Source organism: Microcebus murinus, chromosome 23 (genome assembly GCF_040939455.1).
Source record: "Microcebus murinus isolate Inina chromosome 23, M.murinus_Inina_mat1.0, whole genome shotgun sequence".
Classification (NCBI taxonomy): domain Eukaryota; kingdom Metazoa; phylum Chordata; class Mammalia; order Primates; family Cheirogaleidae; genus Microcebus; species Microcebus murinus.
Genome location: NC_134126.1, coordinates 30,936,753 through 30,959,590, shown reverse-complemented (window position 1 = coordinate 30,959,590; position 22,838 = coordinate 30,936,753). Strand labels below are relative to the sequence as shown.

Genomic DNA, 22,838 nt, shown 5'->3' with positions numbered 1-22,838 from the left:
TACCATAACCTTTGAAAACAGAGTATTAAATTACTTTAAGCCTTTAAATTTTTACTGTTCAGCCTTAAATTAGAGTACTCTGTCAACCATGTCAGTGTGGCATATTAACAAATAAGACTAGCTGTGCTCCAGGAAATAGGGTGGGCTAGCGCCAGTTATTTAGGACGTTTCAGTAAGTTCTAAAATTTTGCAGAGCAAGGAAGGTAAAACTTGGTCTCAAAAAGATTCAGGGATCATCTCTGCTTAGTTCTTAATTAAGTAAAGACTTTGGTGCCCTAAAAGCCTAGAGAGTGAGGTCTGTGTTGGTATACTGCTATTTAAGGTTCATTTGAATTAATCTCGGACATTATTAACTAGATAGCTGTAACTCCAAAAAGACAGCTTAAATGTGTCAGCTATTTGGCTACTCCTTAAACTTGGCTTCATTTTAATGCTTCAGTGGTACAAGATTTTTTTTTTCTGATTCCTTTTTGATAGAAAAGGATTCTTTAGTGATTTTTTTTTAAAGGTCAATAATTAGACTGTTCAAAAACAAACTCCAAATACCTTGATACGTTTTTGCCTATCCCTTCAGATTTGACTGTTGTGATCTTCTATGTTAGACCCTACTGGGTGATAAGGCTGTTTTCTAGATGCATTGGAAGTTTAATGTCATAGGGTAATCCTTAGCAGCAAACCCGGGAAAGGTAGGAGTATTGCCACTTAACTTTTCAAGACAAGTCTTTGAACCACCCTGTGCCACACTGTAAGAATGTATATAAGTTAGTATGTGGGATTAACTATGTTCCAAAGTAGGCATTGTACGAAAGGAGAATAATCCTAAAATGAAATTTGAAAAAAAACTTTCATATAAAATTAATTTGAATCAATACAAAATAGTTTTCCAAACTGTCATTTGGAATATAACAGATACACATTTAAGAATGCAATAGGAAAGAGGATCCTGTTCATAGGAACAATAAAAAATGATAAAATACTTAAGAATAAGTCCAGGAAGAAATGTATGGGAAGAAAAGACAATACTTTATGAAGGAACATAAAAGAAGGCCTAAGTAAGTGGAAATACTAATAGAAATACTCAATATTATATCATCTCAATTTCTTAATAATATCAGTCTCTAGTGATAGTAATAGTATTACAATAGTAACTACCTCATAGAATTGTTGGGACTAATTGAATTAAGATATAAAACTCTTAAACCAGTTTGTGGCACATAGTAGGCTCCATAATATTTGCTATCATTTTTTTTAATCTATCTACTGTATCCCAGGCTTCTTTGTTTAAGAAAAAAGTGATGAGTGATGTGGGGATTAAAATGAAGACCATCATTGAACTTCACCCTCCTTCCAACCAGCTCCCCCAAAACTCCCTGCCCCCACCCTTTGTGCTCCCAGTTCCTTCCTTTGTGATTGAAGAACGTAATCCCAAAAGCCCTGGTACAAACTCCAGGTTCTCCTTCCAGAGCTCTTCCCCTTGCCCGGCCCCCCATTCCTAGAAGGGCAGGCACCTCAGTTAAATGCATGGGAGAGCCCAGAGTGGTGACAGAGACAGAGGGAAAGGCTTCCCCATCAGGGAAAGGGACCGAGGAGTACAGGGTGGTAAAGTGAGGGCTCCTATAGCCTGGGGTACGGAAACAGGGCCCAGGGCCAGGGGAAAGGACACTGGGCCCCCTGAGAAAGGAGACCCAGCAGCCTCGAACTCCTCCCGTTGTGAATAGTCGTCGCTGGATCGCTTGCCCTTCTGGCGCCGGTTACAGAACCACACTCGGACCACATCCTTCTTGAGCCCAAGCTGCTGGGCGATGTGGCTGATCTGCTGCAGGGTGGGTTTCAGGCACTGCAGGAACAAGTTCTCCAGGTTGCCTCTCGCTGGGTTCTCTTTCGGGCCTGCACTAGGGTCTCTGCTTTGCATATCTCCTGAGGATTTTCATTGTTGTCAGCTTCCTCCACCCACTTCTGCAGCAGGGGCCGCAGCTTACATATGTTCTTGAAACTGACCTGCAGAGCCTCAAAACGGCAGATGGTGGTTTGACTGAACACCTTCCCAAAGAGAACCCCTAGGGTGAGCCCCACGTTGGCCTGGGTGTACCCCACAGTGGTCCTCTTCTGCTTCAGTACCTTGGCAAACTGCTTGAGTTCTTTCTGCAGAGCTTTGACATCCGGGGACTCCTCAGGGTTTTGCTCCAGCTTCTCCTTCAGCTTCCTGGCCCCGGGCGGGATGGGGCAGGGCTGGTGGGAGGCCCCCACGGAGCTGCTCTCCATTCAGGCTGCGGCCTCGCCCTTGGGCCGAGGGGTCTCTGGGCTGCCTTGGGGCACGAGCCCCACTCCGGCGTGCAGTTCGCCATCCGGCCACACAGCTTGTACAGGCCGGGGGCACGGGGAATCCCCCACACCTCGGAGCCGGCCCGACCCCCAGCCCGATTCCTGGCCCTCCTGGAGAGCTTCGGAAGCTTAGCCAAGTCTGAGGGTCAACCCAACCCGGCTCGGCCCTCCTAGCCCCTCACCAAATCTGAAGCCAGGTGTCCCGCCATGGGGTAGGAGGGCGCCCCAAGCCGGGGGCGGTGAAATGAGGGCTCGCCCGGGGACTGCTCACCACCTCTTTCCCTCCCCAATCCCACCCACTCGCTGTCATTGTTTTTATTATAAAATCAATGTAACCCTACCCAGAATTTTCATGAAAACTTGGCAAGCTAATTCTGAAGTTCATCTGCCAAGAATCAATCTGTAGAAATAGCCAAGAAAATCCTCCAAAGCTCAATGAGGTGGGTCTTGACCTACCAGATGTCAAAACATAGTGAAGTAATTAAGATCTTGTAGTATTGATATAGGAATAGATAAATAGATCAATGAAAGGAAGAGAGATTTCAGAAACAGACTGAAGTACAGATGGGAACTTAATTGTCTGATAAAGGTGACATTTCAAATTAGTGGAGTAAAAATGATGTTAGGAAAATTGACTCTCTACTTGGGGAAAAAAAAATTAACCCTAACTCTCACCACCCACAAAAATCAGTTTCAAGGAATCAAATAGTGATAAATATATAGATATATACACACATATTTTATATACATATGCACATATATATATTTATGTATATATAGTGATATATACACACATTTTATATACATATACACATATATGTGTGTATATATACATATTTTTAAAACACTAATTTTTAGAAGGAAATACAGATGCATATTTTTATAACTAGGAAGCAAGGAAGAAGGGGGAGGGAGAGGACTTCCTGAGTAAAATGAAACTCCAAACTTCTGTATGACATTGTAAACAGACATCATTTAAAAAGTTGAAAGACAAAATGACAGCCTAGGAAAAAGATTAAATCCTTTATGATCAAAGGATTAATATCCAGAGTAGTGAGCTCTTTATATAGGCAATTAAAAAATTTAACCATCTAAAAGAAAAATGAGGCCGGGCGCTGTGGCTCACGCCTGTAATCCTAGCTCTTGGGAGGCCGAGGCGGGCGGATTGCTCAAGGTCAGGAGTTCAAAACCAGCCTGAGCAAGAGCGAGACCCCGTCTCTACTATAAACAGAAAGAAATTAATTGGCCAACTGATATATATATATAAAAAATTAGCCGGGCATAGTGGCACATGCCTGTAGTCCCAGCTACTCGGGAGGCTGAGGCAGAAGGATCACTCGAGCCCAGGAGTTTGAGGTTGCTGTGAGCTAGGCTGATGCCACGGCACTCACTCTAGCCTGGACAACAAAGTGAGACTCTGTCTCAAAAAAAATAAAAAAATAAAAAAATAAAAGAAAAATGAAGAAAGGCTATGGATGAACAGTTATTTATATGGTTAATAAACACATGAGGCTGGGCGTGGTGGCTCACGCCTATAATCCTAGCACTCTGGGAGACCGAGGCGGGAGGATCAGTCAAGGTCAGGAGTTCGGAACCAGCCTGAGCAAGAACGAGACCCCGTCTCTACTGTAAATAGAAAGAATTTAATTGGCCAACTAATATATATAGAAAAAATTAGCCGGGCATGGTGGCACATGCCTGTAGTCCCAGCTACTCGGGAGGCTGTGGCAGTAGGATTGCTTGAGCCCAGGAGTCTGAGGTTGTTGTGAGCTAGGCTGATGCCACGGCACTCACTCTAGCCTGGGCAACAAAGCAAGACTCTGTCTCAAAAAAAAACCCACGAGATAATATCCATGTGGAATTCAAGGGACCCAGAATAGCCAAAACAGTCCAGAAAAGAAGAAGAATGTAGGGAGACTCATACTTCCTGATTTCAAAACTGACCACAAAGCAATGGTAACCAAAACAGTGTGGTACGGGGACAAAGGTAGGCGTATAGGGCAATGGAATAGAATTGAGAGTCTAGAAAACTCATACAACTATGGGCTGATTTTTGACAAAGGTGCCAAGACCATTCAATGGAGAAAGAGTAGTGTTTTCAACAAATCGTACTGGGCCAACTGGATGGTTTCATGCAAAAGAATGAAGTTGGACCCTTACCTCATACTGTATAAAAATTAATTCAAAATAGATCAAAGGCCTAAATGTAAAAGCTAAAACTATAAAACTTTTAGAAGAAAACATAGGGGTAATGTTTCCCATGACTTCGGATGTATTTATCTATTTTCTTATTTTTACTGGTGAGCTATCAAACTGGATCCATGACCTTGAATTTAGCAAAGGATTTTTAGGTATGTCATCACAAGCATGAGCAATAAAAGAAAAAGTAAATAATTTCAACTCATCAATATTAAAAGCTTTAAAGTGCTTGAAAGGACACTATCAAGAAAGTGATAAGACAATCCACGGAAAGGGAGAAATATTTGCAAGTTGTATATCTGATAAATGACTTGCATCTATAATATATAAAGAATTCTTATACCTTGATAATAAAAAGACAGATATCCCGATTTGAAAATGGGCAAAGGTTCTCCATAGACATGTCTCCAAGGAAGATATACAAAAGGACAATTAAGCACATGAAAGGATGCTTAACATCAATAGTCATCAGAGAAATGCAATGAAAATCACAATGAGATACCACTAGAATGTACCCACTAGAATCAAAGAGTCAAATAATATTAATGGTAAGTGTTGGCAAGGGTGTGGAGAAATTGGAGTCCTCATGTACTGTTGGTGGGAATGTAAGATGGTACAGCCACTGTGAAATGGTCTGGCAGTTCCTCAAACAATTAAACGCAGAGTTACCATATGGCCCAGCAATTCTATCCCCAGGTATAAACCCAAGATAAATGAAAATATATGTCCATACAAAAACTTACACACAAATGCTTATAGAAGTATTATTCATAATAACCAAAAGATGGAAACAACCCAAATGTCTATCAACTTATGGATGACTAAAATGTAATGTATTCGTACAATGGACTATTATTCAGCCATAAAAAGGAATGAAATACTTATACATGCAACAATTGGATGAACCTTGAAAACAAGTGTTACATGAGAGTCCAGAATATGGAAATCTATAGAGTAGGAAAGTAGATTAGTGGTTGCTTAAGGCTGAGGGGAGGAAGGGGGTAAGAGGTACTAGAGCAAAAGCTAGAGGGTACAGGGTTTCTTTTTGAGAAGATGAAAATTTTCTACAATTGGCTGTGGTGATGGTTTCACCTGTCACTATACTATAAAATAAAATAAAAAGCCTAAAAACTAAGTGTACCATTGAGTTATACACTTTAGATGGGTGAATTGTATCTCAATAAAGCTATGTTAACATTTTCTAAAAATTTCACTCGACAAACTTCCCAATTTTATTATTAAATGCAAATTGAAACACTAATTTTTTTTGTTCAATGCTTTAAAAGAAATTTAAAAAGTAGTTCTGTCAACTGTGCATATTGTTATGGAATTTGGGAAATGAGCAGTCTTAACTGTCTTTTACATGGGTAAAGCCTGAAGGCAGTTTGGCAGATTTTATAAAGATATGTGAAAATAATTTGACCCCTAGTTTTATGTCCTTCCTTATACTAGCACATGTGCAGAATGATGTGTGTATGGAAATGTTTTTTATTCATTGTTTATGGTAACAAAAATTTAAAAAAATTAAATTTATATAACTAGGGGAATGATTAAGTACATTAAATGTTCACAGTATGGAAATCTTTTGCAGTTTGTCCACAAGAAATAGACCTAAGTAGTCTTACACAAACATTTGAAGGTCTATAAGAATATTGAAAGTAAAAAGAAAAACTCACAGAAAATACATACACTATGTCCCTATTTATGCTTTTAAAAATTCTAAAAGATATATGAAAAATACATCCATACATAAGCACATAAGTGTCTAGGCATTTTAGAAGCATATATACCAAACTGCAGATGGTTAGATTTCCATAGTTTTTTGCTCTTTCAATAAAAGTATACTCTCTTGTGTTACTGGATTACTTTACCTCTCAAAGTTTCTAACTTATCTGGCAGGGTCCTGACTGGATAAACCCAATTCTGATTTCTCTGTGGTTATACCTAAGTGGCTGAAAATTATAAAATTTTCAATACAGATTTTTACCACATTCATGGTCACCAAATTCAAATAGATCCTTACCATTGTTTGGAAACCCAATTATGTGTTCCTGCTCAACTTACTCCTCCTTTCTCTGAAATGATGATTTCACACTTCTCTACTCTCCTCACCCTTCTCACCACCCTACTTCCTCCCTTTTTTCCAACAGATGTTATCACCTCCTACTACTTTGCCTCCTACTCCAGAACCCACTCTGGCTTTTGTCTCCATCACACCAAAATAAGCTTTTTTTTTTTTTTTTTTAGTTATTTTTAAGGAAATGAAATCTTTGAATCACACACAAAAAATATTTTTAACAAGAGCTTTAACATGAGACTTGTTAAAGTTGCTGGTGACCCGCAGGTTGCTAAATTGAGAGCTGATATAATTAAATGCTTCAGAATTAGGCTCTGGAGCCAGACTGATTGGATTTGAATGCCGGCTTCTTAGTTTTTAACCATGTGATCTTGGGCAAGTTACTTAACTTTCTAAAAATGAAAATAATAATAATGTCCATCTTACTAGCTTGCTAGAGGATTAAATGAATTAATATATGGGACAGTGCTCTTTACCCATACATAGTAAAGCAGTGGCTTTACTCAGTGGCTATTAACTGATATTATTGCTTCTACCTCTCAGTACCTTATTTACTACTACTTCACAGATAAGATAGAAAACAGAAGTTAGATGGGAATGTCTTTAATTTTTTCATCCCCAGACCACTTTATGTCTGAGGTTGTCTTTTTTTCTTCCCTCCTATTGCAATGGCAGAGCTGTTTTTTCCATTTAAGGCTAATCTTTTTATCTTTGTTTTGGAACCTTTCTCAGTAATCTCACACAATCCAATTTCTCTCCAACCTTTCCTTTCATGTGGACACTTCCAAATGTAATTAAATATGCTCGGTTCTCTTCCATTTTATAATAACAAAATTCCCTTGGACCCTCCCTGACCTCCAGTTATCACTGACAGTCTCTTTCCTCCATCTCTTAGCCATATTTTTCAAGACTTATCAATGCTTCCATTTCCCCTCGTTCTTCATTCTATTCCTATCTTGCCTTTGCCTCATTATTGCATTGAAACACTTCTTGCTCAGATCATCAGAGACCTTCACGTTGCTAATTCCGACATTTCCATTCTTCAGGTTACTTAACTCTCAGCACATCAACCACTCTCTTTCTTTCTTTTTTTTTTGGGGGGGGGGTACAATTTATTGAACGACAGTGAAGTTATTTTACTGTTCCCCCAAATTGAACAGCTGCTTCATTTGCAGTTGTTTCACGCAGGTGGAAATTTCAGAGGCTTGAAATGGTAGGGTTGCTATCATTATTCACCAACCTTTCTTTTCCTTAGAGGACTTTTAGGAACACTGGTGGGAATATATTTACTCTTTTTTGTTGTTTTTTGAGACAGAGTCTCACTCTGTAGCCTGGGCTAGAGTGCTGTGGTGTCAGCCTAGCTCACAGCAACCTCAAACTCCTGGGCTCAAGCAATCCTCCTGCCTCAGCCTCCCGAGTAGCTGGGACTACAGGCATGCACCACCATGCCCGGCTAATTTTTCCTATGTATTTCTAGTTGTCCAACTAATTTCTTTCTATTTTTAGTAGAGACAGGGTCTCACTCTTGCTCAGGCTGGCCTTGAACTCCTGACCTCGAGCATTCCTCCCACCTCAGCCTCCGAGAGTGCTAGGATTACAGGTATGAGCCACCACGCTTGGCCGTGGGAACATATTTAAAATTTGAGTTTTTTGGAAGAAAGGATGGCATTATAATTTATATTATTCCGTTGAAATTAATTCAGCTCTAAAATACAAAAAACTTCAATCCTTTTGATCAAATATGTTACAGTAATGTATTATTGAAATGAAAAAAGTTGATATGTGTCTAAAATTACTGTCTTATGAATTAGCAATCATGAGATGTCCAATTTCAACAACATTCAAATACTGTACACAAAGTCATTTCCTAGCACTGAAGAAAATGATAATAATAGTAGTAGTAGTGATAACAATGACACTGACGAGAATACAGCATAGTCCTAACAAATGTTTTCTATGTGTTGAGTTTTCTGTTTCTTACATTTGGCAGATTCTCATGGTATGTGATCTCATGCCCTGAAAGAGGGATATAAACCTCTGGAGAAACTGATAATTTCCAGCCAGTGCATTATATACACACATAAAACAAAAAACCCAAGGACAAACCAATTCTGACATCATTGTTTTCATAGCAACCAGCTGGGATTTTACAAATGTGGCATTAACTTAAGAAATGAAAAGCTCCTCCTTCATCCTCGATGTCATGCTAGTGTCACCTGTTAGGCTGTGATCTGAATCTTCAATGGACACTCTTCATAGTTGATATAGTATTTGACCGGTTTTGATGACATTAAATTGCCTTTCAGAAAATGTTTACTATTTAGTTCTTGAAGTCCCTTCCTCCTTTAACTTGTTCTCTCAAATCAGCTTTGATTTTTTTGGAGACAGTATGCCAGGCATGCTGGCTAGCCCAGTATTACCAGACACAAGGAACCTTCTGTCAGAGGGATTGTTGTGTCTGGCACAGGGTCAATTGGGCACATTATCGTGGCTTGCCTGGCAGAGTTCTAAGCAGAGGGGCAGAACACCCCTGGCAGCATGAGAGTGGCAAGGGTGGTCATCTTAGGTTGCCCAAGTAACTCTGTTTTGGTTAAGATCCTGACTAGCTGAGAAAACATAACTTCTTTCAGAGGCCTTGGTGAAGCCTTGTGATCATGGACTTAAGAGTTTAAGAGCAGGGTTAGAAAAGGGCTTTCATAATTTTAACTTCTTGCTTTTTGCTATCTACATTGTTATACTGGTAGAAATTTCATATTTCATTGCTTAGTTTCTTCTTTTCCTCACTAAACACAGATTATTTTGTGTAAATTCAGGTGGGAGATGGGCTTTCGAATTACTAAAAGCAGATATTCTGATTATCAATGTGTGGATTCTAAGACATCTGCTTCCAACTAATAATGGCACCAAAGCAAACTCTGGATGCTCTGGGGGATGAATATTAACGTGATTGATTATACTAAAAAATAGGATATTAGACATTATTTACATATTTAATTCATGTTTGTTATATAACTAGATTTCTATCCTAGTTATTAATGGATTAGGTTGCTTTCTGTTGTTAGTAATACCATAAGCAAATATATGCAATCTGTGTGTAGAGCACTATTTCAGGCTTTGGGGATACAATCATAATTCATAGTCTCTGTGTAAGAGTCTTGCTGGGAATTCGACCTGTCAAAGATAACTACAATAAAATGCAATAGGTGATTGGAAATAGGTTGTAGTGGCTAGTGTCTGCTAGGAAAGGAAGAAAATCAAGGCAGGCTTCATAGAGAAAATGATATTTAAACTGAGTCTTTGAGACCATCTAGACGCTCTAAACAGGAAAGTGCATTCCAGGTAGAGGAAATAGCATGGGTAGTAGATGTGTGGAGGCATATGAAAGTGTGGCATGTGGAGAACTGTTAGAGATTGTAATGGGAATGGTTTATAATAGCTAGTAGCAATATTCACGAACAGTTAAGTGTGTCAGGCACTGTTCCAGCTGCTATGCCCATGTAAAGTCATGTAATCATCATAATAATACTAAGAGATAAATAATATTGTTATTCCCATTTTAAAGATGAGGTAACTGCAACAGAAAGAAGTTAAGAAACTTAAATAAGGTCTTGTAGCTATTAAGTTTCACAGCTGGCATTTGAATTCAAATTTTATGGCCAGTGTTCTAAATCAGGGGTCAGCAAACTATAGCCCACAGGCAAATCTAGCCCACTACTTGTTTTTGTACAGCCTATTAGCTAAAAATGGTTTTGTGTTTTTAATTAGTTGGAAAAAAAATCAAAAGAAGCATAGTATCTTGTAACACACGAAACTTATATGAAATTCAAATTTTAGAGTCCATAAAATTTTATTGGAACACAGCTACTCATTGGTTTAGTATTGTCTATGGTTGCTTTTACAGTATGATGACAGAATTGAGTGTTTTCAAGGCTATGATCCACAAAGCCCAAGATACTTGCTATTTGGCTCTTCACAGAGAAAGTTTGCCAACCTCTGCTGTAAATCAATGCGCTATACTGTACTACCTCAGAGTGTATTTTGTGTTATTAAGTAACACAAAGAAGATCATATATTAATAGCAATACTTGGATTTATGTACTAGTTATCCTTTTAAAAGTCTGTTTTCCATTTCATATTTGTTGTCTCGTGTCCTCATATCAACTCTGAAATACAAGGAAGGTTAAGTTGGTGCTTTCTGTTGTACAGCCAGGAAACTTAGTTGTGGAAAGATCGGGATGGACTATAACATTAAAGTCGGGCTCTTTTGCCCGTACAGTATCTTGTAATATCCCCCATTCTGTTCTGAAATTTGCCCTCTACCTCTGTCCTAGATATACAGTTGCTCAAAGTATGGGCTTGAGGCCACTTAGTAAATGAGACAGTTGAGACAGATTAAAAGACTAAGGTAGGTAACACACACTCTTTCCTTAACCTTTGGCACCTCTGCAACAGCGTCTGAAATTCTTTGCCTTGGCAAGCTGCACCTAATTCTGAGCACACTGCCAGCAAAATGCTCCAGGAGGCTTAGATTTGATTGCAGATAAGTAAGCACTTACCATCACAGGAGATGGGGACACTTCTCATTTTTATTTCTATAAAGGGATTCCATTGCTTTGCTAGGCTATGTAGAAAGTCTTTGCCTTAACAGTGAATGTTGAATCTTTTTTCAGGTTTTTACCTGTCCATTATTCTACTTTTAGAACATGAGGTTTCTACCTTCTTGCTATTCCTAATCTTTTCCTGGGTTTAGGAATACCTTCTCTTACCAACCAGATCACAAACCAAATCAGTGTTACGTCAGCACTACCACCAGGCAAGTCAGGGAGAGTAGAATCTAACTCTTCTGTGTGTGACCTCAAGAGATGTTTGTGTTGTTTGTTGCTTTGTATCATTTGTTCAGTTTCTCTTCCTCTAGAACATAACAGTTTGAAGGTTGAACTATAGGCCATGTTTCTTACATCACTGAACTTGATGCTTTCAGGAAAGAAGTTATTTAGATTTCTAAAGTCTTATAAAACAGTGTCTTTTCTTTTATATTTATAAAAAATATATATTAATATTATCAGATATATAAAATTGATTTTACCTAGATGTGGACTGTTAAGGTTCAGAAGAAACAAGATCCTGCTTTAAGAGAGGTCAGCTATGTTTCTGCTCATAGCCAGCATTTCCTTGGCCATGGACAGTGCTGAGGTCAGAGCAAGGTAGAAAAACATTTCTCTATCCAAGGGGTCACATGCCTCAGGGACACAACTCAAGAACCTCCAATGATGGGTAATAGGTGTAGACATTTGTCAAAACTCAGTGAATGTATACTTAAGATTTGTGCTTTTCACTGTATGTAAGTTTTACTTCAAAAGAAAACTAATACTATAAGCAAGTATTGAACTGTAGTTAATGATGTGTATGGTGAAGTATTTAATATTTAGGGAAATTATTACTAATGTCTGAGATGGGATGAATGGATGAATACATGATAAAGCAAGTATATATTAATAGTATGATGTTAATGGTGGACTATAGCTCCTGTGGATATATGAGTGTTCACTGTGGGATTCTTTTAACTTTTCTGTATGTTTGAAAATTTTCATAAGAAATTATTTTGAGAAAATGAAGGGTGTGGGCAGGTAATATAAGTTAATGAAGTAGCCCCAGTATAACACAGTAGAGAGTGGTGGGGCCTGGAGCACTGAGATATTCATGCTGTGCCTAAAGAACACAACTGCTACTCAACTCCAACCAGTTGTTACTGTGTGTTGTCAGATATTCTATTTTTTAAAAAGAAGTTTCAAATATAGAATTTTTTTGTGTGTGACAAATCTTTGTAACACCATATGGGCCAAACAAAATATTTTTAATTTACTATTTTTCTATTCCAAAGATTTCAGTTTTAGAGAAGAAATTGAGGGCATCCTCTTGAGTTGTAAAGTCACCACTGTTGTCACAAACATGTGACTTCAAAGAGATTTCAGCTGTAGCTGAGACCTTACACTGTAACCTCAATTCCCCTGCTGTGTGGGCTGCTGTACACTAATGCCCTGCCAGCGCCGTGCCACAGTATTCTTGACGCTGACCCAGCCAGGACTTCGCTGTGGGGCAGGGAACAGCTGTGAGGTTGGGCTGGTTGGCATTGATTTCTGTGGGCTCACTTTAGGATTATTTAATATGGAAAGGGCAGCAGTACATGGCTAGTTTGTTGCTCAGATATAGTTCCTGAATGTAAGTCACTTAGGCTTTAAGAGAAATTAGCACTAGTTGGGAATCAGAAACAGAAAAGACTTCTAAGACTGACTTATTTATATTCCCTGTCTTGTCTAAGTGGTGTCACAATCCATCCAGGGTCTTAAAGCTCTTAAAAATCTTCATGTTATCCTTTCTCACCACTGACATTCTAATCAGTTACACTGTTCTGTCCATTCTACCTCAAGGATACTTCTCAAATTCATCTCCTCCCCAAATTTGTCTCCACTGCCCATACCATATTTCAGGACCTCATCCTCTCTAGCCTGGGTTTACAGTTTCCTAAATGGTATCTCTTGTGATATTTTCCTGCCAGCAGTTCAATCTTCATATTCCCACTGCAGTAATCATTATAAGATACAATTATGATAGTATCACTCTCTGGTTTAAAAATCTTGACACCTCCCTGTTGCCTTCAGGATAAAGGCTAAACTCTCTATTTATCATGGGATGGGATACAGGAACCTTCACAGTTGCCAACCTACGCTAGCCGCTCTTTCTCCTTCTATTTCCTGTTAGCCTACAGGGTAAAGGTCGAAGTCCTCAGTATGGTAAATGAAGCCCTGCTCAGGTTTTTATGCATGTCTGCACCCCCATCTGAGTACAAGCATGCCAAACTCTCACCATTCCAAAAAACTGTCATCTTCTTCCTCATACAGACCTTTGTGTATACTGTCCTTTTGCTTCAAATTCTCTTCATCGCTGCTGTTTCAGTAGGCTAACTCATTCTCCTTGATAACTCAGGTAAATAATGCCCATCCTGGGAGGTGTTTCCTGTCACACCTAGACCATTAGTGACATCTTACTCTGTACTAGAGCACTTTGTACTTATCTCTTATTTGATATTAGAGTATGATTTCTGTTGCATTGTATCATTTACATATCTCTTTCCACCACTAAAGGGTAAAGTCTTAATCATTTCTGATTCCTACATCTTCCCCTAAGGACCACGTCTGGCATGGTACAGGCCTTAGTAAATATTTGTTACATGAATAAATGGAAAAGCACTTTACAGTCAGGGAACACTGATTACTGAGACAAATTCTTAACCTGTTCTTTGGTAACATGAGTCAGTGTCAGATCCGGAACTTAAATCTGTCTTCTCAGATTTTCTGCTTGTGCTAACAATAGACTTGATGGACCCTCAGCAGCCAGTGACTCCGTTATGGTAAAACCCAGTCTGCAGCCTGAGAACTTCCTTTACCAGCTATAGGAGTCCCAGCCCGTTGTTTTCCCTTTTCTGTAATCCTAACTTTAATTCACTTCCTTATAACTGTGTAGTCTGTTTGCATATGTAGGAACTTACATAGAGTTTGTACTATGTTTATGTTTATTTTAAGAATATCATTTTTGCCCTTTCTTATATAGAAAGGAATGTCCCTCACTAACTCTTAGAGCCTATACAAGGGTGATAATAATAACAGCAGCTAACACTTAGATAACATTTAAGTGTGTGCCAGGCACTGTTTTTATGTGCATTAGCTCATTTAACCCTAATTGTAACCCCATAAAGTAGTTACTATGATTGGTATGATAATTTTACAGATGAAGAGCCTAACACATACAGAAATAACTTGTTCAGAGAACACAGTATTACTAACTGGTAGACCTGGGATTTGAACCTAGAAAGTCTTGTTCCATACTCTGTGCTCTTAACTAATATACTGTACTGGGTAGGGTTATATACTGCTTTCTCTAATATCTTCACCATGTAGGACTCTATAGGTGGGGGGACATGACAATAAGTGATATGGGCTTATATATTACTAGCTTTTACTATGCAAAACTCTTGATGAAAATATGCTAGGAAAATAACAACCTCTTATTTATTATCTCTTTTTCGGGATAAAATTTGGTGTGCTGATTTATACTTTCTGCAAATTTTAATTTCCTTTAATTTCTTTGGGGCTTTCACTCCTTACCCAACTCAAGTCCCAGAACTGTCTTCCTTCTTTTCTCCAGGCTTACTTGACAGCTATGGAGTATTGCCCATGCCATAGCTTTCAGGCTGTACTCTTGTGGCTTATGAAACACTTGTTTATGAGCACAGAGTGATCTGGAGTTAAATAGAAAAATCCCTCTCCATGGGACAGCAATGTACTCTACATGCCAAGTTGGCAGCAGGGTAGACCGTTGGGGGGCTGTGGTTAAGACAGGTAGCCAAGATATGAGGGAGGTTTCTAATCCAGACTCATGCTAATAAACAGAGTGGCAACCAAAGTCCTTTAATGGGATCTTTGTGTTTTGCATTTAGTCTACTTAGGAGTGACCAACTCAAATTGACCACTTGGCCACATTCCTCATAAGAAATTATTAGAGGGCTAGACTAATATCAGTTTACTCTATATATGCTAAAGTAAAGTTATTTTTAGGAAGGTGGTATCAGACAGTAAAAATGTTCCATAAGCCAAATGGTATCTTGACCCTGGCCTGTGAACTCTATTTTGGACACCTCTAAATTGGTAGGTAGAAAGCATTTAGGTGCTTCTGCAACTAAATATGTGACCTTAAATAAGTCATTTAACTTTTCTGGGCTAACTTTCATCATCTGTAAAATGTGAAAGTCCTAATGGTTCTTGTTCCAGCCACCACGTTCTTTGCTTCCTTTTACAACTTTGTTACAACTGCCTTTTTCCAAGTAACCTCTTTTGATGAAGTCTGTTAAGGTGAATCATTCCGTTACTTAGTGTGTCTCAGTTTTTTTTGTTTTTTTTTTTGAGACAGAGTCTCACTTTGTTGCTCAGGCTAGAGTGAGTGCCATGGCGTCAGCCTAGCTCACAGCAACCTCAAACTCCTGGCTCAAGCAATCCTCCTGCCTCAGCCTCCCAAGTAGCTGGGACTACGGGCATGCGCCACCATGCCCAGCTAATTTTTTGTATATATATTAGTTGGCCAATTAATTTCTTTCTATTTGTAGTAGAGACGGGGTCTCGCTCTTGCTCAGGCTGGTTTCGAACTCCTGACCTCGAGCAATCCACCCGCCTCGGCCTCCCAGAGAGCTAGGATTACAGGTGTGAGCCACCGCGCCCGGCGTGTCTCAGTTTTTATGTGCAGAATTTGTGAGAATGTAATTTCAGGACTTTCTTGCTTATATACAAGTGTCAGAGTTACCCAGCTATGTATATTCCTTTGACCTCAGAGAAAGTCATGCTGAGGAATTTTAGCAAAGTTACTAGGCCTCATTTATCATTCTTCAAAATTAGGATTATCAAGGAGTAACAAAGTAGAGATTTGGAGATTGGAACTATTAATATAAACTTCTGTTTGAAGGTAACCCATGAACTTTGAGAAGATGTAGCTTTCTTCTGGGCCCTTCCTTCATCTTCTTTCTCCTCAACTTTTAAAAAATTTGATTGGTGGCAAAAGTGAGATCAGACATATATGTCCTTGTGTAGTAAAAAAGTTGCTGAGGTGACACCTGTAAGACAACCTAATGAGCTTTTCTCCATTTACGTAGTCAAATGCAAGGGGAATAGAGAAGGTTAAGGAAACATTGGAGGGTAAGGGCTTGGGGCATTTAGAGAAGGCCTTGTAAGAATCCAGAGTGAACACATTTTTTGAAACTTGACTATTAACCTTTAGGCAATATGATATTTGCATTTAATTGAAAAAAGATGTTCTCTGGTCCCAACTTGTAAACATTTACAGTCTTGGGATAATATGCCAGTTTATTGAGAACAAAAATCTTAGTATTACACTCCATGGAAAATTCTTTACTGCTGCTATCTCTCTTGGCTATCTATCTTGAAATGGTACAGGTCTGTGTCCAGAGCCTGTCTGACCACTGAGTACAGGATCAGATATAGTTCTCACCATCTGGGAGCCAAACTATCTCTGCCAATGGGGTTGTGAGTCTTTTACGCAGGGCCGACAGTTGCTGAGGTCACCTGTCATGTTGGAGCAGACTGCTATTAGGATTACCACTTAAGCAGTACTTACACTATATCATGATAGGAATTGATAGACAGGTACTTGGAAGGATTGATTCAAGCACTGGATCAGTCAATCTTAACTACTAATATGTTAAAACCTTCTTGTGATGATGATCTGCTGATGGTGGAGATTTCCAAATTTACTGACTCCTTTATCACCTTTAATTTACTTGTACAGCCAGCCCTCTGAATCTCTGGGTTCCGCATCCGTGGATGCAATCAAATGTGGATGGAAAACATTTGGGGGAGAAAAAAACACAATAATAGCAATACAACAACAACAAAAAAAATACAAATTTTAAAAAAACAGCATAACAACTGTTTACATAGCATTTACATTATATTAGGTATTATAAGTGATCTGGAGATTTAAAATATCTAGAGGGATGTACGTAGGTTACATGCAAATACTATGCCATTATATAAAAGGGGCAACATCATTGGATTTGGGGATCTGCAGGGCATCCTGGAACCATTCCCCCATGGGTACTGAGGGATGACTATATAATTTCTTGGCTTATGATGAGGCTACCTAATTAGAGCAAGGGGCCTTTGAGCTTGGGTTTCACAGGGACCTCGTCAATCAGTATTGCTACCCTAGTTCCAGTCCTCAACCAGAATACCTTCGGCAAAATGCCTAATGTGAGGACAACGGATAGGTCTCTCAGGATTTTGTTGCTTGAGCTAAAGATTGGTAAAAACTTTCTGTTTAATGTAGTTGTCTTCCAAAAAGTGGTATAATTAATTTATTGACAACTTTTCATCTGACAAAGAAGGGATCAGTCACTACTGTGATTTTCAGTTAATAGCAAGGAGTGAGGCTATGGCTGACTCTCTAGGTTCTGATCCCCTGTGCCAGTTGTGTTCGTTTCCTGTGGCCTCCTTAACTAATTATCACAAACCTGTGGCCTAAAACAACAGAAATTATTCTCTCACAGTTATAGAGGCCAGAAATCTGAAATCAAGGTGTCAGCAGGGCCACACTCCTTCTGGAATACATACATTGTATGTATATACCATATTTTGCTTATCCATTTATCTGGCAGCAGACTCTTGGGATAATATGCTTCCACGTGTTAGCTGTTGTGAATAATGTTGCTGTGAACATGAGTGTACACATTTCTCTGAGACCATGCTTTTGATTCTTTTAAGTATATACCCAAAGTTCTGTTTTTGAATAAAATAGGAATGGTAGTTCTACTTTTAATGTTTTGAGGAGCTGCCATACTGTTTTCCGTAGAGGTTACACCATTTCACATTCCCATCAGCTGTGCACAAGGTTCTCATTTCTCCACATCCTTGCCAACCAACACTTTTGTTATTTTATGTTTTTTTGATAGTAGCCATCCTAATGGGGGCAAGGTGGTATCTCATTATAGTTTCAATTTGCATTTCCCTAATAATTAATGATGTTGAATGTCTTTTCATGTGCTTATTGGTCATTTGTATATCTTTGGAGACATGTCTGTTCAACCCTTAGCCTGTTTGAATTGGTTTTTGTTGTTGTTGTGGCTAAGTCCTCTATATACTCTGGATATTAATCTTTTTACAGATATATGATTTGCAGATATTTTCACCAATTCTGTGGGTTGCCTTTTTACTCTGTTGGTAGTCTTTCAATGTACCGTCCCATAACTTTGTCAGCATGATTTATTGAAATCAAGGCAAGCTGCAGGCTGAAAAATACAAACAAGTAGGTGTTTGGCTGCACTAAGCTTAGCTTCTACTATAACATTTACCCAACACCTAGAAGCTGGGTTTTGTGGGGAATAGGGTTGTTCTGAGGCTGAGGCAGGTAGTATTAGCCATATTCTGAGGTACAATAGCAAGGTCAGCTCTTAAAGCCGACACTTGGTGGTGGTGACAGTTGCAGGCTATTTTGGGAACCAAGAAGGCTTTGTTTTGTAAGCCTTCTCTGCACTCCCAGATTTAACTCTGGCACTGATCAACCATCAGCCACTTTTGCCTTTGATATAGAGAGAGCAGTATCAGGTACAGTAGAGAGATCACAGTGCTCTTTCCTCATTTTATTGGCAAAAATCAAGTATTTTTCCTTGGAGATTATCATTGCCAGAGAAATGTGACATGCTGATTTTAGGAACCTTTAACTTATTACCTGGCAATTTTTCTAAATAGTTTTTTTGGACTAATAATTAAATCATATCTTCATTTCTTAAGGCACATAGAACAAATTGTTACCTTAGTAAAATTTTGTGTGTCTTCAGGAATGCAAAATAGGAGGAGATGGACTTAAGCCACAACAGAAAGAATTTGAGTTAAAGGCAAAGAAGAATGTCCCCATTGTTGTCATAGGTAACATCAAAAGCTTGTTTAGCCTGCTTCCCAAAAAAATGAAAGACCTATCTGTCTGGCAGATTTAGCATAGCTCTGTGTGGAAGCAGTGTTGGAGTCCATGTCCCTGGACACAGTTTTGTACACGGGCGAATCTGCTCATCTACCCTGCTTCAGTCGTGAATGAGTCAGCAGCACAGCTGCAGATTGAGTGGGCAGAAGGGCATCTAAATTTAGTAATTATTCACTTGAGAAGGTGTTCAGGGGCCATTCGTCTCTCATCCACACTTTAGTCATATTCCTTCTTCTGGAGGCAAAAAAAAGAGAGAGAGAGAGAGATCGAGAGAGAAGGAGCTTGGGAGAACAGTCACTCCAAGGTATTTCATAGGAGTGACCTACAGCTGTTGGTTGGTCTCACCTGCAGGGATGATTCTCTTCCAACTTAACCATGGTACATGCTAATTTATTCATATAGTTCCTGAATTTAGGAACCCACAGCATTCTGAACATTAGAGAGGAATTTTCTAAAGTTGAACTGAAAAGCAAGCTCCAAAATCTTGCTAGTTCAAAGACATTTTTTACCAAATTGCTTTCCTCCCATAAGGTACTAGAGGTGGAAGAGGGCTGTGATAAGTGAGAAATAGGTACATTTTGTGGATTTTTTCCCTCCTGGGGAAGTTGCTATTTGTTCAACTATTGGCTTAAAAACAATATCAGGAACTATTCCAAAGGGCTTATCTCCTTTAATCTTCACAAAACCCTATGAAGTAGGTGGTATTCCCAATGCGATAGATGAGTACATACACTGGTACTGAGATTAGATACCCCACTCAAAGTTATTTGCATTGGCAGAGCTGGTATGCAAACTCTGATCTGTCTGACTACAAGCCACACATAGCTGTACAAGGCAACTACTCTAGGCATATTATAATTAAATTGTTAAAAACCAAAGATAAAGAAGAATGTCTTGGCCAGGCCCCGTGGCTCTCACCTGTAATCCTAGCACTTTGGAAGGCCAAGGCTAGAGGACTGATTGAGGCCAGGAGTTCAAGACCAGCCTGAGCAAGAGTGAGAACCCTCCCTCTACAAAAGTAAAAAAATTAGCTAGGTATGGTGGTGGTTGCCTGTTGTCCCAACTACTGAGAAGGCTGAGGTGGGAGGATCGCTTGAGTCCAGGAATTTGGGACCAGCCTGAGAAACATAGCAAGACCCCATTTCAAAAAAAAAAAAAAAAATTGTATCAAGGATTTGAGGTTTATAGATATAATATCATAAAATTTAAAAGGAAAAAAATGAAGTAGTGATGGGGTAAGGGAGATTAAGGAAATTAGGAGTGGGGAGGGAGATGTAAGAGAGAAGGAAAGAGAAAAGATAAGTTTTCTCCCATTTGATACCTGGACCAGCTGGGCTTATTTTAGGCCCTCTGGAATTTGGCTGCTGTCATCTTCAAAGGGCAAAGAATGATCTTGAGAACATTGGCTTACAAAAGTCTGCCAGGTAGTGATGTGGCCATTGGAGCTAAGTTTTTAGACTGTTCTTCAGAGCCAAAGAAATTTTGCAACCAAGCAAGCAGCAGTTGACCCAACTGTCTTGGCCCACACAGGTTAAGATGGCACATTTGAGCTTCTTGATGTAAGAGTGTAAGGGCAAAGAGTGTATTTAGCACAACCTCTACAACACTTTCTTCTCCTTGAGCTTCAGTACCTTTTTGAAAAGTGCCCCCTTCCATTTCTTTCACTTAAAAATCTTTGTTTACAGTTTTGAGCATGATACTCTGCAATGGGATGGCTAAATCTTGATCTATGGAATTGCAGACTGGCAGACATGTAATATATGGCCAATTTAGTGATAATATGGCCAATTTAGCATAATTATGTAATATTTTAAAATATTATGAATAATTATTAAATATTTTACATGGTAAAGAAGTAAAGAGTAAATGGGGAATGCTTGTGGAAGTTGATAAACCTAAAAATCATAGAAGAAATGTAATTTCTGGAGCTGCTGTTGAAATAGCAGTATTATGAATAGTGGCTATAAAAGCCAGATTGGCCTCAACAGGTGAGATTGGAGGAATATATTACATTTTATCACCTCAAATCTAGGCTGATATGTTTAGGTAATCTCAGTAATTATAAAAGGAGTATCAAATGGCTTAGGAAAATTTAACAAAGATACTTTTTATAGCCAGAGTTACCTAATTAAATTTTCTTCTAAATGGAATCAACATTTTTTTACCTATCCCCCTACTTTAGACAGGATTGACATGGGGTTTATCTCTGGAGGGAGTTCCTATAAATTCTCTTGTTCTGAAATGTACTATTTAAGTTCTGTAGTTATGAAAGGCCTCTGGAATTCTAACTTAGGTCTGCCCACAGTAATCTTTCACTGTTTAAACAGTTGCTCATTAATACCATAGAATATTTCTTGGTAGTTAGCTTGAAGGCAGTGATCATCAAACTGATTTTAGGATTCCTTTACACTTAAAAATGTATTCAGGACCCCCAAAACTTATTTAGGACTTCATCCATATTGGTTAATACATATATTATTGAGGAATTTAAAAAATATGTAATTATTGAATTATATTAAATATGTGCTTATGAAATCATTAAAAATAACGCATTTATATATTAATATAAATCATATTATAATTAAAAATTATATAGGTACTTTCAAAAACAAAAAAGCCCAGTGAGAAGAGTGACATTGTTTTATGTTTTTACAATTTTCTTTTAATGTCTGACTTCAATCTGTTGTGATATATTATTTTGATTAAAGTATATAACATCTAGCCTCACATAGATATATTTTTGGAAAAGGGAGAAGTATTTTAATAACCTGTGAGACAGTTGTAGCTGGGTTGTTTGTTTTTTTTTTTTTCCGATACTGTACCAAACTCCAACAAGTGGTAATTTCTTAAATGTTAGTTTAAGAACTGGTAGTTTCTTAAAGGTTAGTTGCAATGTGGAAACTGAAATCCTATCAGTGGACTTTTCTTATTCTGTTACATTAAAACTCATCGGTCTAACTTGTACTTTGAATGAACCTTTTACCCACCGGTGACTTTCTAACACTGTGCATTTGGTTATTTGGAAAATATATTATACAGATCTTCCAAATGTAAATACATTTTATTATACAATATCAACAATCCATTTTTTTTTGATAGTCCCACTGATTTCATCAGAAAAGCAAGTATTGGGAAGCTGTCAAGCTTATGGTGGTGGCTATGTTTCCCCAAATTCTAATTTTCACTTGAATGGTCTAATTTTATCATTGCAACAAATACAGTTATTGTTTTTGAAGTGACGGGCTCACTATGTTCATTTTCAAGTCTGAATAACTGTAATTTGTCTGTTATTCCTGTGAGTAAAAATAGTGTTCCATGAAAACAGCTAATTTCATCTCATAACTCAGATCCACAGTGCTTTTCCCTAAAATCAACCATCTACTTGCGTATACAGCAGTACTTTAAGTATACTTTCCATTTTTGTCACATAGAATATTAAAAAGACTTATACTCCAGGATTGAGATTTAATAAAATTAATAATTTTTGCTGCTTCATCAAGGTCATTCTTAAGTGAAATAGGCTTTTTTTAACTGTGAGTGTGCAGTGAGGAAGAATACAGTGCCTACCAGTATCTTTTGATGACGCTGCCTTGATTCACGCTAAGGCCTTAGCAGTTTTACCCACCATTGCTTTTGCATCATTAGTGTAAATGTCAACACAATGAAAAAGCAAATAATGTCATAATGTGAAAGTCATTTAATT

General features: G+C 38.4%; 1 protein-coding gene and 1 pseudogene across 7 annotated transcripts in view; one reads left to right on the top strand and one right to left on the bottom strand.

Moving 5' to 3' along the window:
* The window catches only part of PPP1R12B (protein phosphatase 1 regulatory subunit 12B), a 177,129-nt gene that overhangs the window by 18,154 nt on the left and 136,137 nt on the right, over positions 1-22,838 (top strand). The gene's annotated exons all lie outside the window — the stretch shown is intronic.
* On the bottom strand, positions 1,514-19,512 carry LOC105868767 (POU domain, class 5, transcription factor 1-like; annotated as a pseudogene).